A 16,768-nucleotide genomic window follows, 5' to 3' on the forward strand; every position below is an offset into this window, starting at 1 on the left:
TGGCACAGCTCAACAATTTGCTGTAGAATGTCCCTGTCCACCCTATAGTGCTCCACTGTCTCCAGCCCATGTAGCCCCTGGGAGGTTACTCTGGGTCTGTACACTTTTCTCCTTCTCCTCACTGTGGGTTGGTCATCAGCATTTACATCCTCACCACCTTCAGCCTCTTCCACATACGGATGTATGAGAGCAACAGCAGCCCCTAACATTTTGTTAGTTTTGTCAGGTAAAATGTTCCCATCTGTGTACACAGGTGGTGCAGAGTTTGTGGGAAAAAACAGAGTGAAAGGTGTTTGCATAGTTTATAGTAATGTGTTGGGCTGGGCTGCTGCCTGTGTAATTGGCTGATTCTGATACATTTCACCTGCCAGTTATGCTAGTTCTCCTTGATTGCCTTCCTACTGCTGTTTTACCTTCTCATTGCCTTCCTGTTTATGTCCCGAGGCATGCCATGTATACCCAGTGCTCAGATGTGAACAGAGCTGCTATTTCCATTTTTTTTTTGTTTAAAACGTGCACACCTGTTTAGGAAATGTAAACACTACTAGGCAGCCTCATACACACCCCCTTCCTTAGCTGTGCTTAGCTAAGGGCAAACATGGGACACAGAACTCCAATAAGCTTACAGCATGCATGACACTCCTCCTTATGAGGTCATCTACCTTTTATACTTATACCATGGTGTTGCTGCACCTACAATGTTGGGTGCAAGCTAACACTGAGAGGAATTCTGTGATTCAGTATTAATCCCCTCATTTGCATAAAACAGAATGCTAATTCATAGTTCATAGGTTCATAGGTAGGTACTAGGCTATCTGCCTGAAGGCATTTATAAGCCTAGCCAGAATGTGTTGGCTTTCGCTGCCCCTTAAATTAGTTCCCTGTGCCTCTGTCCAGCAGAGCCAGTGAAGTAAACCCCAGGGTAAACTTTCTGTTTCCCATCCACTCGTCAAGGTTTCTCTTGAAGAGTGCTAGCGAGGAGCTCTGCCTAATGTAGATTGGAATCTTGTTCCAAAGCATGGGAAGTCTCTGGGACAGGAATCTATCCCTCCAGCATGTCCTATTTATTATTGTGGTGAGGTTTAGATCCCTAGAGCGTGCGGCTCGAGGGGATAAGGTTTTCTTTAGGTGGAGCATATCCATCAATTCTGGGTTGGACATGGCCTTATATGTCAGGCAGAGATCACCTCTGAGTAGGTGGTATGCAACTGAGTACAGTTGGAGTTTCTTCAGTCGAGCTGCATAGGACATCTGTTTGAGGCCAGTGATCCTCTTGGTGAGATACTTCTGTGGTCTTTCCAGCTGTTGCAGGTGTCTTGTAAGGTATATCCCAAATGGGGCATTGTACTCTAAGATGGGTCTGATGAGTGATGAGTAGAGGGGCACAATGACCTCTTTTGATCTGGATGCAAACCCTTTTGTGATTAGGTGGGCCACATAGAAGGATTTTCTAACCACTTTGGCAATGTGATTATCAAAGGAGAGATTACTATCTACTTGGGTCCCCAGATCCCTTATTACATTTTCCATATTTAGGGGACTACCACCTAAGTGGTAGTTTGTGGGTACTTTGTTATTTCTAAAGGGAATAACTATGCACTTTTTGGCATTTAGCTTGAGGCCATGATTTTGACATCAGGTATCCGTCTCAGTGAGACCCTTTTGGAGGATGTCTTTGTCAGCCAGTGAGTCAATTATAGCCCCTAGTTTGCAGTTGGCTGTGAACTTGGTCAGCCTAGTCCTCCTGTGCTTGTCTGTACCTCTGAGAAGTATATGCCAAACAGGAGGGTCCTAGGACTGAGCCCTGGGGAATGCCACTTGTAACCAGTTTAGAGTCAGACCTAGCTCCCGCAACTCTCACCATGTGGGTTCTGTCCGTGAGTTAATTGGCAACCCATCTTGTGATATAGGGGTTTATGTTCAGGCTGGTGAGCTTGTCTATAATACCAGAATGGGGAATGGTGTTGAAGGCCTTTGCAAGGTCTAGGTAGGCTGTGTGTACTACCTTTCCCTTGTCTATAGCCTTGGTAACTGTCTGAAAGAAGTCCACCAGGTTTAGGAGGCATGATCTGCCCTTAACAAAGTCGAACTGGGTAGGGTTCAGTGTTTGGGGTTCCCAATGTCTCTGTTAATTAGTTCCATGATGATGCCCTCCATAGCCTTGCAGACCAGGCTAGTCAGGCTTATAGGGCGATAGTTCCCAGGGTCTGTTGTGGCTTCACCTTTGTGGAGTGGAATAACGGTTGCTGTGCACCACTCTATGGGTACGTAGCCTGTGGAGAGGCTGAGTTTGAACAGTGTGTTTAGGTGAGGGGTTAATTCGTCTTTGAGCTCGTGTAGAATGCAGCCTGGGACACCGTCCGGTCCCATTGATGCTGTGTTTTTGGCTTTGGAGATGGCTATTTTAACCTGAGTGTCTGTGATTTCAGGGGCTCTACATTCTTCTGGTATGGTTATGGGCCCTTTTGGGAGTGAGAGGGGAGTGAAGTTTGCACTGAACCTGTCTGCCAGGATGTTGGCAATATTGGTTGGTTCAGTGTATTTTGTACCATTCTGAACTGACTCTGAGCAGATATGAGCATTGCCACTTAGATTCTTGACATAGCTAAAGAATGCCTTGTGGTTATCTTTGGAGTCCTTGGCAAGTTTTCTTTCAAAGCTTGCCTTGGACAATTTTATGAGGGATCATAATTTCTTGCTGATACTGATCAGGGATGTCTTCCCTTCTTGGGATTTTACTCTTTTCTGTACTAGTTTCCTTCTTCTATTGTATAACTTGTTTATGGCAGGGGTCCACCATACTGGTTTCCTTTTCTTGGAGGAGTGAGTCTTGGTTTTGCTTGGGATAGCACAATCCATGCATTCTTGTAGGTGCCCATAGAATGCATTAGTAAAGGATTTTGCAGCTTGGACATCATTATCCTTTAGCATGGGGGCTTTGAAACTTTCCATCTCCATCTTAAGTAACGTGAAGTTTGCTTTTGAAAAGTTTTTCACGGTGGTTCCCTTCTCCAGGGGTGGGGGCAGAATGTGGATATCCAAAGTGATTTGTTTATGGTCAGATCTAACCAGTGAGGGGTTGACCTCCGGTGTGGAACACCGGTCGCTCATGTTGGTGATGACCAGGTCCAATATATTGTCACCTCTGGTGGGAGTGTTGATCAGTTGTTCCAGGGTGTTTGAGTTTATAAATTCTAGGAAATGTTGGGCAAGGGAGTTAGTACTTGAGTAGTTCTCCCAGTTAATGTTTGGGTAGTTGAAATCACCCAATATTAGGGTGTTTGGTAGGACCTTTATGTTACCCAGTGTTTTCAGAAATGCAGAATGGGAGTCCTGGGACATGGTGGGTGATCTGTAGCAAGCTACAATTTGAATTGCAGTTTTGCCCATTGTTAGTTGCACGTGGATAATCTCTGAAGCATCGTGCTGTGCCACTAACCTGGAGGTGTGGGTATCCTTGATGAATATGGATACTCCCCTGCCTTTTGTATTTCGGTCTGGGTTCTGTGGCCGAAATGTATGGTATGAGTTGTAGCCTGGTAGTGCTGGGGTGCTCTCTGGAGCCTTAAACCAGGTTTCTGTTACTGCACATATATTGATTTTCTCCATACTGAGGAGTGCCTCGAGTGTGTGCATTTTGAGTTTTAGACTTAGATTTTTGTTTCTTGTGCTATTTAGGGCAGTGGGTTTGTCTTTTGAGCCTTGTCTAAAAAAGGTAATATGGGGGTGGCAAGAGCCTTCGCCAGTATTCGAAAGCCTAATGGTGACAGGTGCAAGCCATCTCTAGCGAAGCAGCATGTCTTGTTGAGCATGTCATCCCAGGCAGACAGACACTGGATCCCCTTTGAATGACACCAGAAACTTAGCCAGTTGTTGAAATTGATAATTTTTCTTTATACCGTGGTATCATTCTTGGCTAGGGCAGGATGCTACTCAGGGTCATACCGGCCTGGGCTACGTGATCAGAGTGCTTTTCCATTTCTCTTTTCATGTAGTCCAGGGAGGTATGGCTCAGGATATTCACACCAACATGGACAATGACAGAGTCATATTTGTATTTGTTCTGGAGTGACCTGAGTGCTTATGTTATGTGGCAAATCCTGGCACCCGACAGGCAGCTAACAGTAACCTTCTCCTTATACAGCCTAGTGAGTGGGACGTCAGTGTGCCTGACTATAGAGTCACCTATTACTAGTATGTTGAGTATGTTATTTTGCCTTGAGGGCTGTGACTGCATGGCACACTGGTTTTGTGATGTATGTGTTTCACGGTTTGTGTTGGAGGGGTGGGTGGAGGTTGCTTGGATGTCTTTTGAGCCTTGTCTAAAAAAGGTAATATGGGGGTGGCAAGAGCCTTCGCCAGTATTCGAAAGCCTAATGGTGACAGGTGCAAGCCATCTCTAGCGAAGCAGCATGTCTTGTTGAGCATGTCATCCCAGGCAGACAGACACTGGATCCCCTTTGAATGACACCAGAAACTTAGCCAGTTGTTGAAATTGATAATTTTTCTTTATACCGTGGTATCATTCTTGATGAGGGCAGGATGCTACTCAGGGTCATACCGGCCTGGGCTACGTGATCAGAGAGCTCTTCCATGTCTCTTTTCATGTAGTCCAGGGAGGTATGGCTCAGGTTATTCACACCAACATGGACAATGACAGAGTCATATTTGTATTTGTTCTGGAGTGACCTGAGTACTTGTGTTATGTGTCGGATCCTGGCACCCGACAGGCAGCTAACAGTAACCTTCTCCTTATACAGCCTAGTGAGTGGTACGTCAGTGTGCCTGACTAAAGAGTCACCTATTACTAGTATGTTGAGTATGTTATTTTGCCTTGAGGGCTGTGACTGCATGGCACACTGGTTTTGTGATGTATGTGTTTCACGGTTTGTGTTGGAGGGGTGGGTGGAGGTTGCTTGGATGTCTGCTTTGGAGGGCTCTGTTGCTTTTGCAGATTTTTATTTAGAGCCTCCGAGTATGTTTTCATGTATTTACATGTGTTTTTTACCAGTGCTGGTTTAATGGGTCTATGTGAGACTGGTGGTGTGATGCCAGTATTTCCCTTCTCCTCTTGACTTTCTGATCCAATCTTGGGTTGAGAGAGCTTAGCCTCCAGTTTGGCTGTATAATTGCATCTCTCGCATCTATTAGTGTTTGGTGGTTGGAGGAGCTCACACTGACCCTTCCCCCTTAGCAACCACCATTCCCTGGTATTGGTGTCTTATGCATGCCATTGACTGTCATGACAAAATGCTGATTTGGGTTTAAAAGATTATTTCCAACTTTTTTTCTTATTTTCGGGCTGATCCCGTTTGCACACCGCTACCTTACGCTTAAACGGCGGGAAGTTATTTTTTATAATTTTGCAACTATTTCTCATGCCAATGGCCACATATTTGGCCATTGGCATGCCTACTACATTGAATATATGCTTCTTTGGAGCTGTTATGCCTCTGTTTTGTAATTTGCAGAAATGTATTCGGTTAGTAACTGAATGCATTTCTGCAGGTAACACTAATCCTGCACAGACGCCTGCCTGCTTCCTGGACTGCTAATTCACCTCATTTGCATGGTTTTCACCATCAAATGGGGTAACTAGCATATAGCAGTGATGTCCATGCAGGAATAGTGTAGGAGCACTTCTGCACATCCCAGGAGCTCGTTCCTGGATCGCTCATCGGCCATATTGTGTGCAGTAGCTCTTGCACTATTCCTGCACTCCGTGCAGAGCTTGCTGAATCTGGGGGATAGGAAAAAGCAATGTGTTATCTGTATTACAAAGAAGGCAGTAAAGTAGTGGGAAGTGCCTGAAATCCTTACATGTTCTCTGGGTAAAGAAAGCAGTTTAAAACTAATGGCTGTAATGTAGCAGACGGCAGGCAGAAATGGGAGCAGTAATGAAGCTGTTTCATGTCCTGCTACAGCTGTTTACTGTCTGGTGCTGTCAGGTTCTAGTGCCAGACTCAATGATAACAGCATACAGGGGGTGCTTAACAATTACTGAGCGCCCTTATAAGCATTGTTAAGGTCAGATCTCATGCAAAAGTAGCACCGAATGAGGAAGTTATATTTTGGAGCATAATCATGAAGCTCCATAAACTACATATTTATAATGTATATATGTATTATTATGACGGCATTATTCATGTAAGATTATAATAGGCTTATAGTAATTGGAGTTAAAATTTTACTAAGAAGTTAAGGAGGAGAGGAAGTGGGAGGCAATAAAGTCAGTAGAGAGATAAGGCATAGAACTGAGCAGGGGAATAACGGGTTAGAAGGAGGAAGAAGGAAGGGGGAGACAGGATGGCATACAGGAGAGTAGGGGACAAGAGGGCAGAAGGAATGAAGAAAAGAGGACGCTAGTAGGGAGAGAGGAAAGGGGAACATAGTAGGGGTGAAGGTGTATATAGGTAGGGGAGTAAGAAGGATAAGTTAAAGGAGGTATAGAGAAAAGCAAGATGAAATGTAGAAAATGAAGCGATACATATGAAGGTAAGGGTGTTATGGATGAAGAGGGGATTACATACTTTGATTAAGCTGTAAGGAGAATACAACAAGGGGGAGATTTTTTTGCTGGTTTACACCCAGCAGACGTTCACTTTGTTACATTCCTGAATTGCTGTATTTATCTGAACTTTTTTTTAACTACATGCATGCTCTGTCCCTTAGCTTAAGTAAAGAGGAAAGAATGGTTGCCTCTGGGGCATTATTCCCATTACTGCTATTGATGTTTTGTGGTGATCCCTGTTGATTTATGTTCCTCATTTGTTTTTGTTTTGTTTTGATAGCTTTTCTGGTACCTTTTCAGTTTTGCAGTTTCTAGTGTTGCTATTACTGTAAATAGGAAGTATTTGTTGACATTATTTTCCCAGACTGCAGACTGCTTCTCTCCTTGCTTTGGATTTGTCATGTTGGCTGCTGACTCTGTGTGCCTGTTTTGATCTGTGAATGTTTGTGATGTCCTTGGACAGCATAAGATTTGTCATGAAGGGTTGATGACTCAGTATAGGTAACGTTTTACATGGGAGTAGATAGTACATAATGTTTGCTTTATCTTTAATAACTATGATGAGTGGCAGAGAGAGGCCACGTAACTGCATTAAGCAAAGTGCTTATTGTACTTCATTGCAGACATTGGACAGTATTTTATATATACAGTAGATATGCATGACCAGATGTAGAACAGAGCTAGTGCCATTGTGCTGTGTAATGTTAGTCTGATAGGGTCATAGGTAGATACTACACAATCAGTCTGCAGAACATTACAAGCCTAGCCAAAAAAGAGTCTCTCCAGCCTCAAGGAGGGCAAGACAGGATAGCTCAGGGGATAATTTAAGGCTGCCCATCCAACTATCTGGATTTACCTTGAAGGTATCAAGGTTGCTACTCTGTTTAACATGTAGTGGAAGTTTATTCCATAGGTAAGGGATACATTGGGATATGAATTTATAACACCAACTTAATTCTTTGTTGATGAAGGTTTAGTTCCTTTAACCAGGTATTTGAGGTGACATTTGTTCTGCGAAGAGAACAATGAAGCTTGGATCTTTCATGTCTCAAAAGGTTAGACAGGGATCTTCACAAAAGCTGCTAGTCTGAGCTGGTAAATATTTTTGTGGACATTGATATTTTTAGTTACAACTCTCTGAGTTCTCTCAAGTTGAATGGTATGTTCAGACAAATACATGCAAAAAGGTACATTGTATTCAATAATGGCTCTAATGAGATATGAATAAAGAGGAATTTACACTTCTTTGGATCTGATAGAGCTGCCTTTGGAAATTAGATGAGCTAGACAGAAGGCTTTCTGAACTCCTGTGGAGATATGATGGTCAAATGATAAGGAATTATCAACAAGATTGCCTAAATCCCATACAACTATCTGACTGGAGGGGTGTGTCACCTATATGGGATGTAAAAATGTTTTGTTTACCAAAATGAGCAATGATACCATTTTCACATTTAATTTGAGGTAATTGCTCTTGCTCTATCCCATGAAGGAGTAGCTGTGAGTCAGTGGAAAATGGAACAACACCCAGTCTACAGTCATCCACAAACTTAGATAACCACAGGCCAGGGGGTCTAAGCCTGAGGGTCTGATTAATAGACTCCAAATAGAAAAGGGCCCAGCACTGAGCCCAGTGGTACACCACTGTTATTTTTTATTTCATTTATTTTTTGCTTTCAGAAGTGGCACCTGTGACTTTAACCACATGGGTTCTGCCAGACAATTAATTAACTATTCACTGCACAACATAAGAATATATATTCAGATTAACAAGTCTGTCAATAATACCTGCATGGGCAATAGTGTCAGAGGCCTTGGCCAGGTTCAGGTATGCTGTATATGTTGCACAACCACTATCCATTGTTTTGGTTACTTTCTCAAAGTAATTAATGTGGTTAAAGAGGCAGAACCTTTTTTGACAAAGCTAAATTAGTGAGGGTTTAGGGTTAAGAGATTTTCAATGCTCATATTAATGAGATCTGAGATATTATGTCCCATAGCTTTACATATGAAGCTAGTGAGACAAATAGGTCTATAGTTACCATGGTCTGTATCTGGACTGCCCTTGTGTAATGGCATTACAGTGACTGTTTTCCAGGCTTTAGGAATGTAACCAGTGGGGGGCCTTATATAAAAGAGGTTAAGTAGGGGCTCAGGCAACCTGGTATATTATCAAGACCCATGGATAAGTTGTTCTTAGCTTTTGAGAAGGCTGAAGAAACTTGTTCCTTAGTAATTCACTTTGTGAATGTAGGTAGCCTTACACTAACTACTGTCTCTGTAACTACCTACTTAGTAACGCATATACTTTTGTCTAACTTCCCTTGTAAGCGATTCAGCAGCCTACTGTAGACCAAACAAAAATACCCTCCCCTCCCAAGTCACCTTTGTCCTAGATATATTCACAGTGAAAGTTTTAGGTGACCTGCACACCTTTCCTGCCTGCTTTCTTCATTCTTACCACTAGGTGGCAGCACTTACCAACCAAAATACGGTACAACTTTAATTTTACTTTGGCTTCTATCCTATGAATCTGACTAAATAGCTTAAGAGCCAGTATTTTTCACTGTCAACTATCTGGTACTTCACCCCTGTACATCAGAAAATAATTAAATTAAAACATCTTTTCAGTCCTGAAATTTACCTCTACCTATCTGGTTTTACATCTACTATACCTGCTTACCTTTTTATATCATCAGCAGTGGCTGATACTTTTTTGCTGCTGATTTTCTTTTTTTGTTCTTCCCTGCTCCGTTCGCCCTGCGGGCTCACTCCGCTCCCCTACCCTACCCAAATTCCCACCCACCCCACTACCTCTAGATTTATACCCACATAGCCACTCCTACTTCCTCTCCAACCACTAAACTCCACCCCTTCCTCTTCCTTATCCCCTCTCCATACACACCAGACATACACCACATATCTCCCTCCTCCTTACTCAACACCATTATATTTGTTTATCAAAACCCTAACATGCATGTAAAATATTCATCCCTCTCAATTCAACTATTACTCCTTCTGAACCTAACCTACATCTACTATCTTACCCAGCCTAACCCCATCACCCACATCCCACTCTTACACACAACCTGCTCACTCCATACATCACAATCCCACTCATTCATCTTAATCTCTCCTGAACTATATCCCATCAACTACAATCTATGTTTCCATTACAAACTAATCTCTCCTTATAAAACCTCAGCACCCACTCTATCCTCCATATCCCTCAAAAATCTTTCAACACACATCACTCAAGCAAAACAATCAAAATACCTCTACTACACAATCCAACTTCTAACATCCATACACCTATCTGGAGATATACACCCTAACCCAGGCCCAAACACCTCCTCCTCTACATCTAAATCCATCCTACTAGCATCTCTTAATGCACAAAGCTTGGCTAACAAAATTCCAAACCTACATGCCTGGTTACTCCACAACAAACCAAACATCCTAGCCATTTCTGAAACCTGGCTAAAACCTCATATAAAAGATAAAGAGATAGTACCACCTAACTACTCTATCATCAGAATAGACAGAAGCCAAATAAAGGGTGGTGGAATAGCTCTACTCTACTCATCCTCTCTATGCATTACTCCCTATAATAAAGCCATCCCGTAGTTCGCCAATGCAGAATTAATACTCGCTCAACTTCAATTAAGCAAGCACAAATATATATGCATAGCCTCCCTTTACATTCCCCCTGGAGACAATGTCCCAGTACTTGAAGACATCCTCTCCTGGCTTTCAACTAATATCTCTAATGAAACTATTATCATGGGAGACACCAATATTAATTGGCCCTCCATTCAGTCTCCTACTCACTCCCTAAACATCAATCTTTATAACTACTCCTAACTCATCAACTCCATGACTAGGCCCTCTAAAGATTTCACTAGTGGCATCATCTTAGACTGGATCCTAGTCTCTCAACCCCAGTACTACCCTGATAGTGGAACTCTTCCTGACTCCCTCAGCGACCACCTTCCCATCTTCGCTAGATGTCTTCCCTCTCCCTTACTAGTTACTCATAATTACATCACTACCCATTGCCACAAAAACTTCAACCCAGAAGCCTTCTCTGATTCCCTAAAATCACTTAACTGGTACCCCTTACAAACTCTACCCCTAGAAAATGCAATTGCACACTTTAATGCTACTTTCCTAAATCTTCTAGATACTCATGCTCCCTTAAAAACCAAAAGAATAAAAAACAAAACCACCCCCTGGCTAACAAAAAACACACTAACCACCATGCGACTTAGAGACAAAGCCTGGTCACATTACCAAAGGAACAAATCTCCCTCTACCCTCAATGAGTACAAAACTCTTCGAACTTAGTTAAAAAGCTTATCACAGCAGACTGTCAAAACTACTTCTCATTACTTCAAAGCAACCATAAAACCAACCCACAAAAGTTCTGGAGAGGTATAACTACCCTCATAAAACCTGGTACAACAGAAAACCCAATCCCTTGCCCAAATGTACAAGCCATTGATCTTACCACCCAATTCAACTCTTTTTTCATAGACTCTATCTCCAAACGTACCTCTTCATTCTCTAATAACAATTCACCTTCTACTTCCACTTCTCATCACCCATCACCCACTCCATCTTCATTCTCTAACTCCCCATCCTCTCAACCCCCTCCATTCCCCATTAAACCTATCACTATTTCCACTGCTCCTCACCCATCGCACCCTCCATTTTCATTCCCTCTTTCCTCATCCTCTCAACCCTCTCCTTTCTCCATTAAACCTATCCCTACTTCTACCATAAAAACCTCCTGCAGAAACTAAAACCATGCCCAATGCTCCTGATAACATTCCCTCATACTTCCTCAGTATAGCTGCCGAAGCCATTGCCCTCCCTATCAGTATCCTAATCAACCACTCTATCCAAGAAGGTCTTGTTCCACAAATCTGGAAAAAAGCTTACATCATTCCCCTGCATAAAGATGGCAATAATACTAATATCATCAATTTCTGGCCCATTGCCATCCTCTCTCCCATTTCAAAAATCCTAGAGAAATGTATCCATCTTCAACTCCTTCTCTATCTCTTGGACAACAACCTATTAACTCCTACCCAACATGGACTCAGACCCAATCATAGTACCATGACTGCCCTCCTATCCTTCCTGGAAACTGTGAATAAAGCTAGATATTCTGGCCTCACTGTATCTACCATCCTACTCGACCTCTCTAAGGCCTTTGACACTATCTCTCATAACCTACTCCTTACTAAACTGTCTAACCTAAACCTATCACCCACATCTCTCAATTGGATTACCAGCTATCTGTCCAACAGGCAACAAGCTGTCAAGTGGAAAAAAGCCACCTCCTCCTTCCTCAACACCCCCACAGGTGTCCCACAGGGTTCTATATTGGGCCCCCTCCTCTTCAATATATTCATTAATGATTTTTCCACTCAATCCCTTATGCTAACATTATTCAATATGCAGATGATTCTACAATCATCTGCGCTGCCACATCCATCCCAACTCTCTTAAAGCTGACTCAAGATGCCTTCTCTACCACAGAACAGTGGATGAAAGACAACCATCTAGCACTCAATGCAGCAAAAACAAAACGTATGATATTTACCCCCTCTAAAAGTAACACCTTTGATAGAAAACTATTCTCCATTACCAGCCAAAATAATACACCTCTTGAACTGCTATTTGAAACCAAACTACTAGGAGTCCAAATCGATGACAAGCTTAAATTCAATTCCCATCTACTACTAAACATAAAAAAACACCAAAAACTTGGCATGCTCTACCGACACAATTGGTTCCTCACCTCAGCTACTAAGCTTACTCTCTCTCTACTACATTTCTCTTACCCTCTCTTCTTTATGGTGCCCCTCTTCTAACAAACCTACAATCATCTCTCAAAACTAAACTGTCCTCTTGTTATAACAAAATAGCCAGATTCGCCACTAGCAACAAATCATCAACCCATCACTGTGCACCTCTCCACAAACTAAACTGGCTAGAGCTTCCCAACTACCTCTCCTATACTCAGCTCACCTATGCTCATAAACCAATTTTCCAGCCATCCCTCTGTCCCTCCCTGTCTACTACCTTTAAAATGCACCACACACAAAGACTTCTAAGATCAACCAATCAAAACATAATAGAAGTTTACAGACCCCTTCGCCCCCTGGACAAAACCTCCTATCCTTTTCCCTAGCACGCCTATGGAACTCCCTCCTTCCCTCCATTCGTACCATCACTAGCCTCCCATCCTTAAAAAAATCGCTCCACGCACATCTAACATCCACATGGGAATGCTCCTGCTCCCATCCCTCATAACCTATTACCCAATTCCTACAGTTTTCCATCTCACAAATTCCAGATAGTAAATTCATACTTGCTTCTAGTAAACAACTTCTTATTTGCATCTAGCAAATTACTTATTTGTATCTAGCAAATTCTAAGCATACTGCATCTAACTACTTATTCTTAATGCTACTAGAGCAATGTTCCCCTCAAAAAAAAATCCCTTCTATTTTTGACTGTAACCTCAGTATTTTTTGTTCTGTTTTTTAACCAGAATTGTTAAAATGTTAATCACTGTAATCTTTTTGTAATCTGTGTGTGGAGCTTTTCTCCCCAGAACTCCATTGAAAACGGGTTCTTTTGGCCCAATGGACTATCCTGGTTAAACAACTGCAAATAAATAAATAAATAAATAAAATTAAAGGGGGTAGCTGGGATTGTGAAACAGGTGGAATAGCTGTAACTGTAGATGGAGTAACATTTGCTCTAAATTTGTCAGTTAGGATATTAGCTGTTTTCTCTGGGTCAGAGAGTGCAGTATTATTGTGGCCTAGCTACAAATATTGTTGGGCATTAGATCTTAACTTACTTACATAGCTAAATTAAGATTTGCAGTTATTTTTTGGCTATTGTAGCCATTTTAAGTTCATACTCAGATTTGAACTTTCTAATGGTTCCCTTAAGCACTTTACTAGTTTGCTTAAGAGTGTGCTTAAGGTAGGAAGAATGAGACCTCTTACAAGTATTAGCAATTTCACTCTCTTGTTATATAATTTTATATAGGTGTTTTACCGCAGGGCTTTGTTTTTAAAGTACTTATTGTATTTGGTGTGGATAAGGACTGCCTCATCAATACAACTATTTAAGTGGGAGTAGAAGTCAAAGGTATAGGTAGCAGATTTAGCAATGAGATCCATCAGAAGAGGATTACAGTGGAATTTATTTAGGCCATCAAGAAACTGAAAAGGTTTTGTTTTTGAGAAGTCCCTAAACACAGAGCTATTAACAGGGGAAGTACCACCAGGTTTAAAGGAAAGGTCACTAAATTATGGTCTGATTTAACAAGACATGATGATACGTATGGAGCTGTCAGGAAGTAGCCATATTTGTGAGGACTAGATAAAGGATACTCAGGCCCCTAGTAGGATGGTTCACTATTTGTGAAAGAGTTAGTATATATAATGTCAAGGAAGTGCTGGGTATGCAGATTACTAGAAGTGAAGGTCACATGGTTTACAGAGGAGTAGTTGAAGTCCCCCAGTAGAAAAGTTTTGGGTTTACTCTCCCCACCCATGTCATGTCTTCATTGGTGAAGATGGACCATAAAGCTGTCTTTCTCAAAATAAAAATCAGCCTAGAAAACAAACTAAACCTATAATAGTTAGGACCTACACTAAAGCAAACTACATCCTATTAAGTTGCCCCCCCCCAAACACCAGGAACACAGTTACCTATGCAGAATTATTTACAGAAACCATGTACAAACATGTAAATGGCTGCATTGAGGCTTCTGTACCTTCCATAAGTAAGCCCACCTCAAACAATAAAACCATACCCCAGTGGTGGAGTCCTTAAATTAACAGATTATATATATAAAACAAAAGAAAAAAAGTCATTGCCAAAATAAGAAAGAGCAACTTTCATAGAAACAAGAGCTCTCTGATTCAACTAAACAAGAAACTAAGAGGTCTATTAAAGTCCAGCAAGGCCAATTACAAAGTCAGGATACCCTCCCAGGCTAAGGACAATCACAAGACCTTCTTCAGCTATGTCAGGAATCTTAAAGGTAATACTCAGCAGTGTGCAGAACAGGTGGTAAATGGAAGAAGCTTCACCAACCAGAGCAAATCTACTGGCTAATAAAATTAGGTCTAACTTCACCCCTACTTCCAATATCTCCTGTGAAAACCCTTCTAGCCATCCCCCTAACTATCAACTAGGAGCAGGTTCTGGAGGTGCTCACTAAAGCCAAAAACTTTGCTTCAGTGGGCCCCAACAATATCCCCGGTTGCCTCCTAAATAACCTAAAACATGGCCTAGCAGGACCACTTGAGGCACTTTTCAACTATAACCTCAAAATGTTACATGCCAGGTAAATGGAGGGCCACAATGGTTATCCCTCTTCATAAGGGTGGACCATCAACTGACCCCAAGAACTACAGACCCAGCAGTCTGACAAGTCTAATATGCAAAGCCATGGAATGAGTTATTATGGAAATGATCAACAAAGACATTGGCATCCTACAGACACTGGACCCATCCCAGTTTGGTTTTGTCAAGGGAAGGTCTTGCTATTTAACCTGTAGGCTTCTTCGAGAAAATCACCATGACTATGGATGAGGGGAAAATGGTGCATACTGCAAACCTTGATCCGACCAATGCGGTTCGATACAATACCCTGCTCAGGTATTGTTGACAAACTCTCAGAACAAGGCATAAATACCTATATAACTTACTGGATTGCCAGCCAGCTCACAGATAGGACCCAAGAAGTTAAGATCAGTGAGGCCACCTCCACCAAGAGACCAGTGATCAGTGGAGTACCCCACAGCTCTGTGATGAGCCCATCCCTGTTTAGCTTCTACTTCTTGGAAGTCAAGGCAAATTTCAAAGGCCTCTGGATCACCAAGTTCACAGATTACTGCAAATTGTGAGTTATCATAGATTCTCCCCATGATACCTCCTACAAGAGGGTTTAACACAAACTAATGAATAGTGTGAAAGCCACAGATTAAAACTCAATGTAAAGAAATGCATTATAGTGGCCTTTAGGAAAGCATTTACCCAAGATAATTACTTCCTCAATAGAACACCCTTAAGAGTTGACCTAATAATTCAAGTTTCTGGGAACATATGTAGACAGTAATCTGGCTTCTGGCCAACAACTGGCCAAGACAGTAAGAAAATCATTCTATGTCACCCATACCTAACTAGACAATAACAAATCTGTGAAAAGCTGTCATGGCTTAGTGGTTCAGTACTTTGATTATGGTGCACAGAGTCCTGGGTTTGAACCTTGTCATTGCATTTTATGGGAGGGTGGCCTAATGGTTAAGGTGTTTGCCTTACAAACACAAGGTGCAGGGTTTGAGTCTCACAAGGGATAATTGGCTAGGCTTACAATGGCTCGCAAGGGCAGTTAGCTTAGTACTAACCTATGAACCTATGGAATGCCTTCAAAGGTTCCTTACCAGGAGAATCCAAGATATGAATTAATAATCTGTTGTACACAGATCGTGTTAAAGTCCTATTTCTGTGGTTAGTCTCATACAGGCTGCTGAGAGGCAATCTATGTCTAGCATATAAGGCATCCTTATATCCAGCTCAGATGGATTTTTTGCACATCTGCAAGACAAACAACACCAGAAACACTAGATCAAAGGACCTGAACTTTGTCTGCAACATAAATGGAACCTGCTGGATATGTGTCTAAAATGATCCATGCACTATGGAATAAGCTCCTCCATCTATGTGAAGCAGAATTTATCCCTGACCCTGTTCAAAAGAAACCTTGATCATTGGATGAGAAATCACAAATTCACCCTTGGTCTGGCCCAATGTCTCTGATGGACAGAGGTCGACAGTAAGTAAATGAATCCCAATTGTCATACCCTCCCACATGACCCTTAGCTACCTCTTTACTAACATACCCCACCACATAAGTATCCAAGGAACTCTGGGACAGAACTGGGTTGGGTTCATGGCTGGGCTTTAGGTGGTGAAAACAAATCTGTCCAGGTCAGTATGGAGCAATAAGAATTACCTGTGAATTAGAAATTGTTGCCTTCTGAAGAAACTTGGTTATTGGTGAAGAGGGGGAAAGGCATGAATGAGATCAGGGGCCATTGGCAGACTAGAGCTTCCCTCTTTGACTATCCCTGTGGGTAAACAAAGGTGAAGTAGGTTCTGCACTTAGTGCTGGAAGGAGAGGCAAACAAGATACTGCAAGGCTGGCCCCAGTGACTA

Source organism: Protopterus annectens, chromosome 1.part0, assembly GCF_019279795.1.
Source record: "Protopterus annectens isolate FY-2018-M chromosome 1.part0, PAN1.0, whole genome shotgun sequence".
Taxonomy (NCBI): Eukaryota; Metazoa; Chordata; order Ceratodontiformes; family Protopteridae; genus Protopterus; species Protopterus annectens.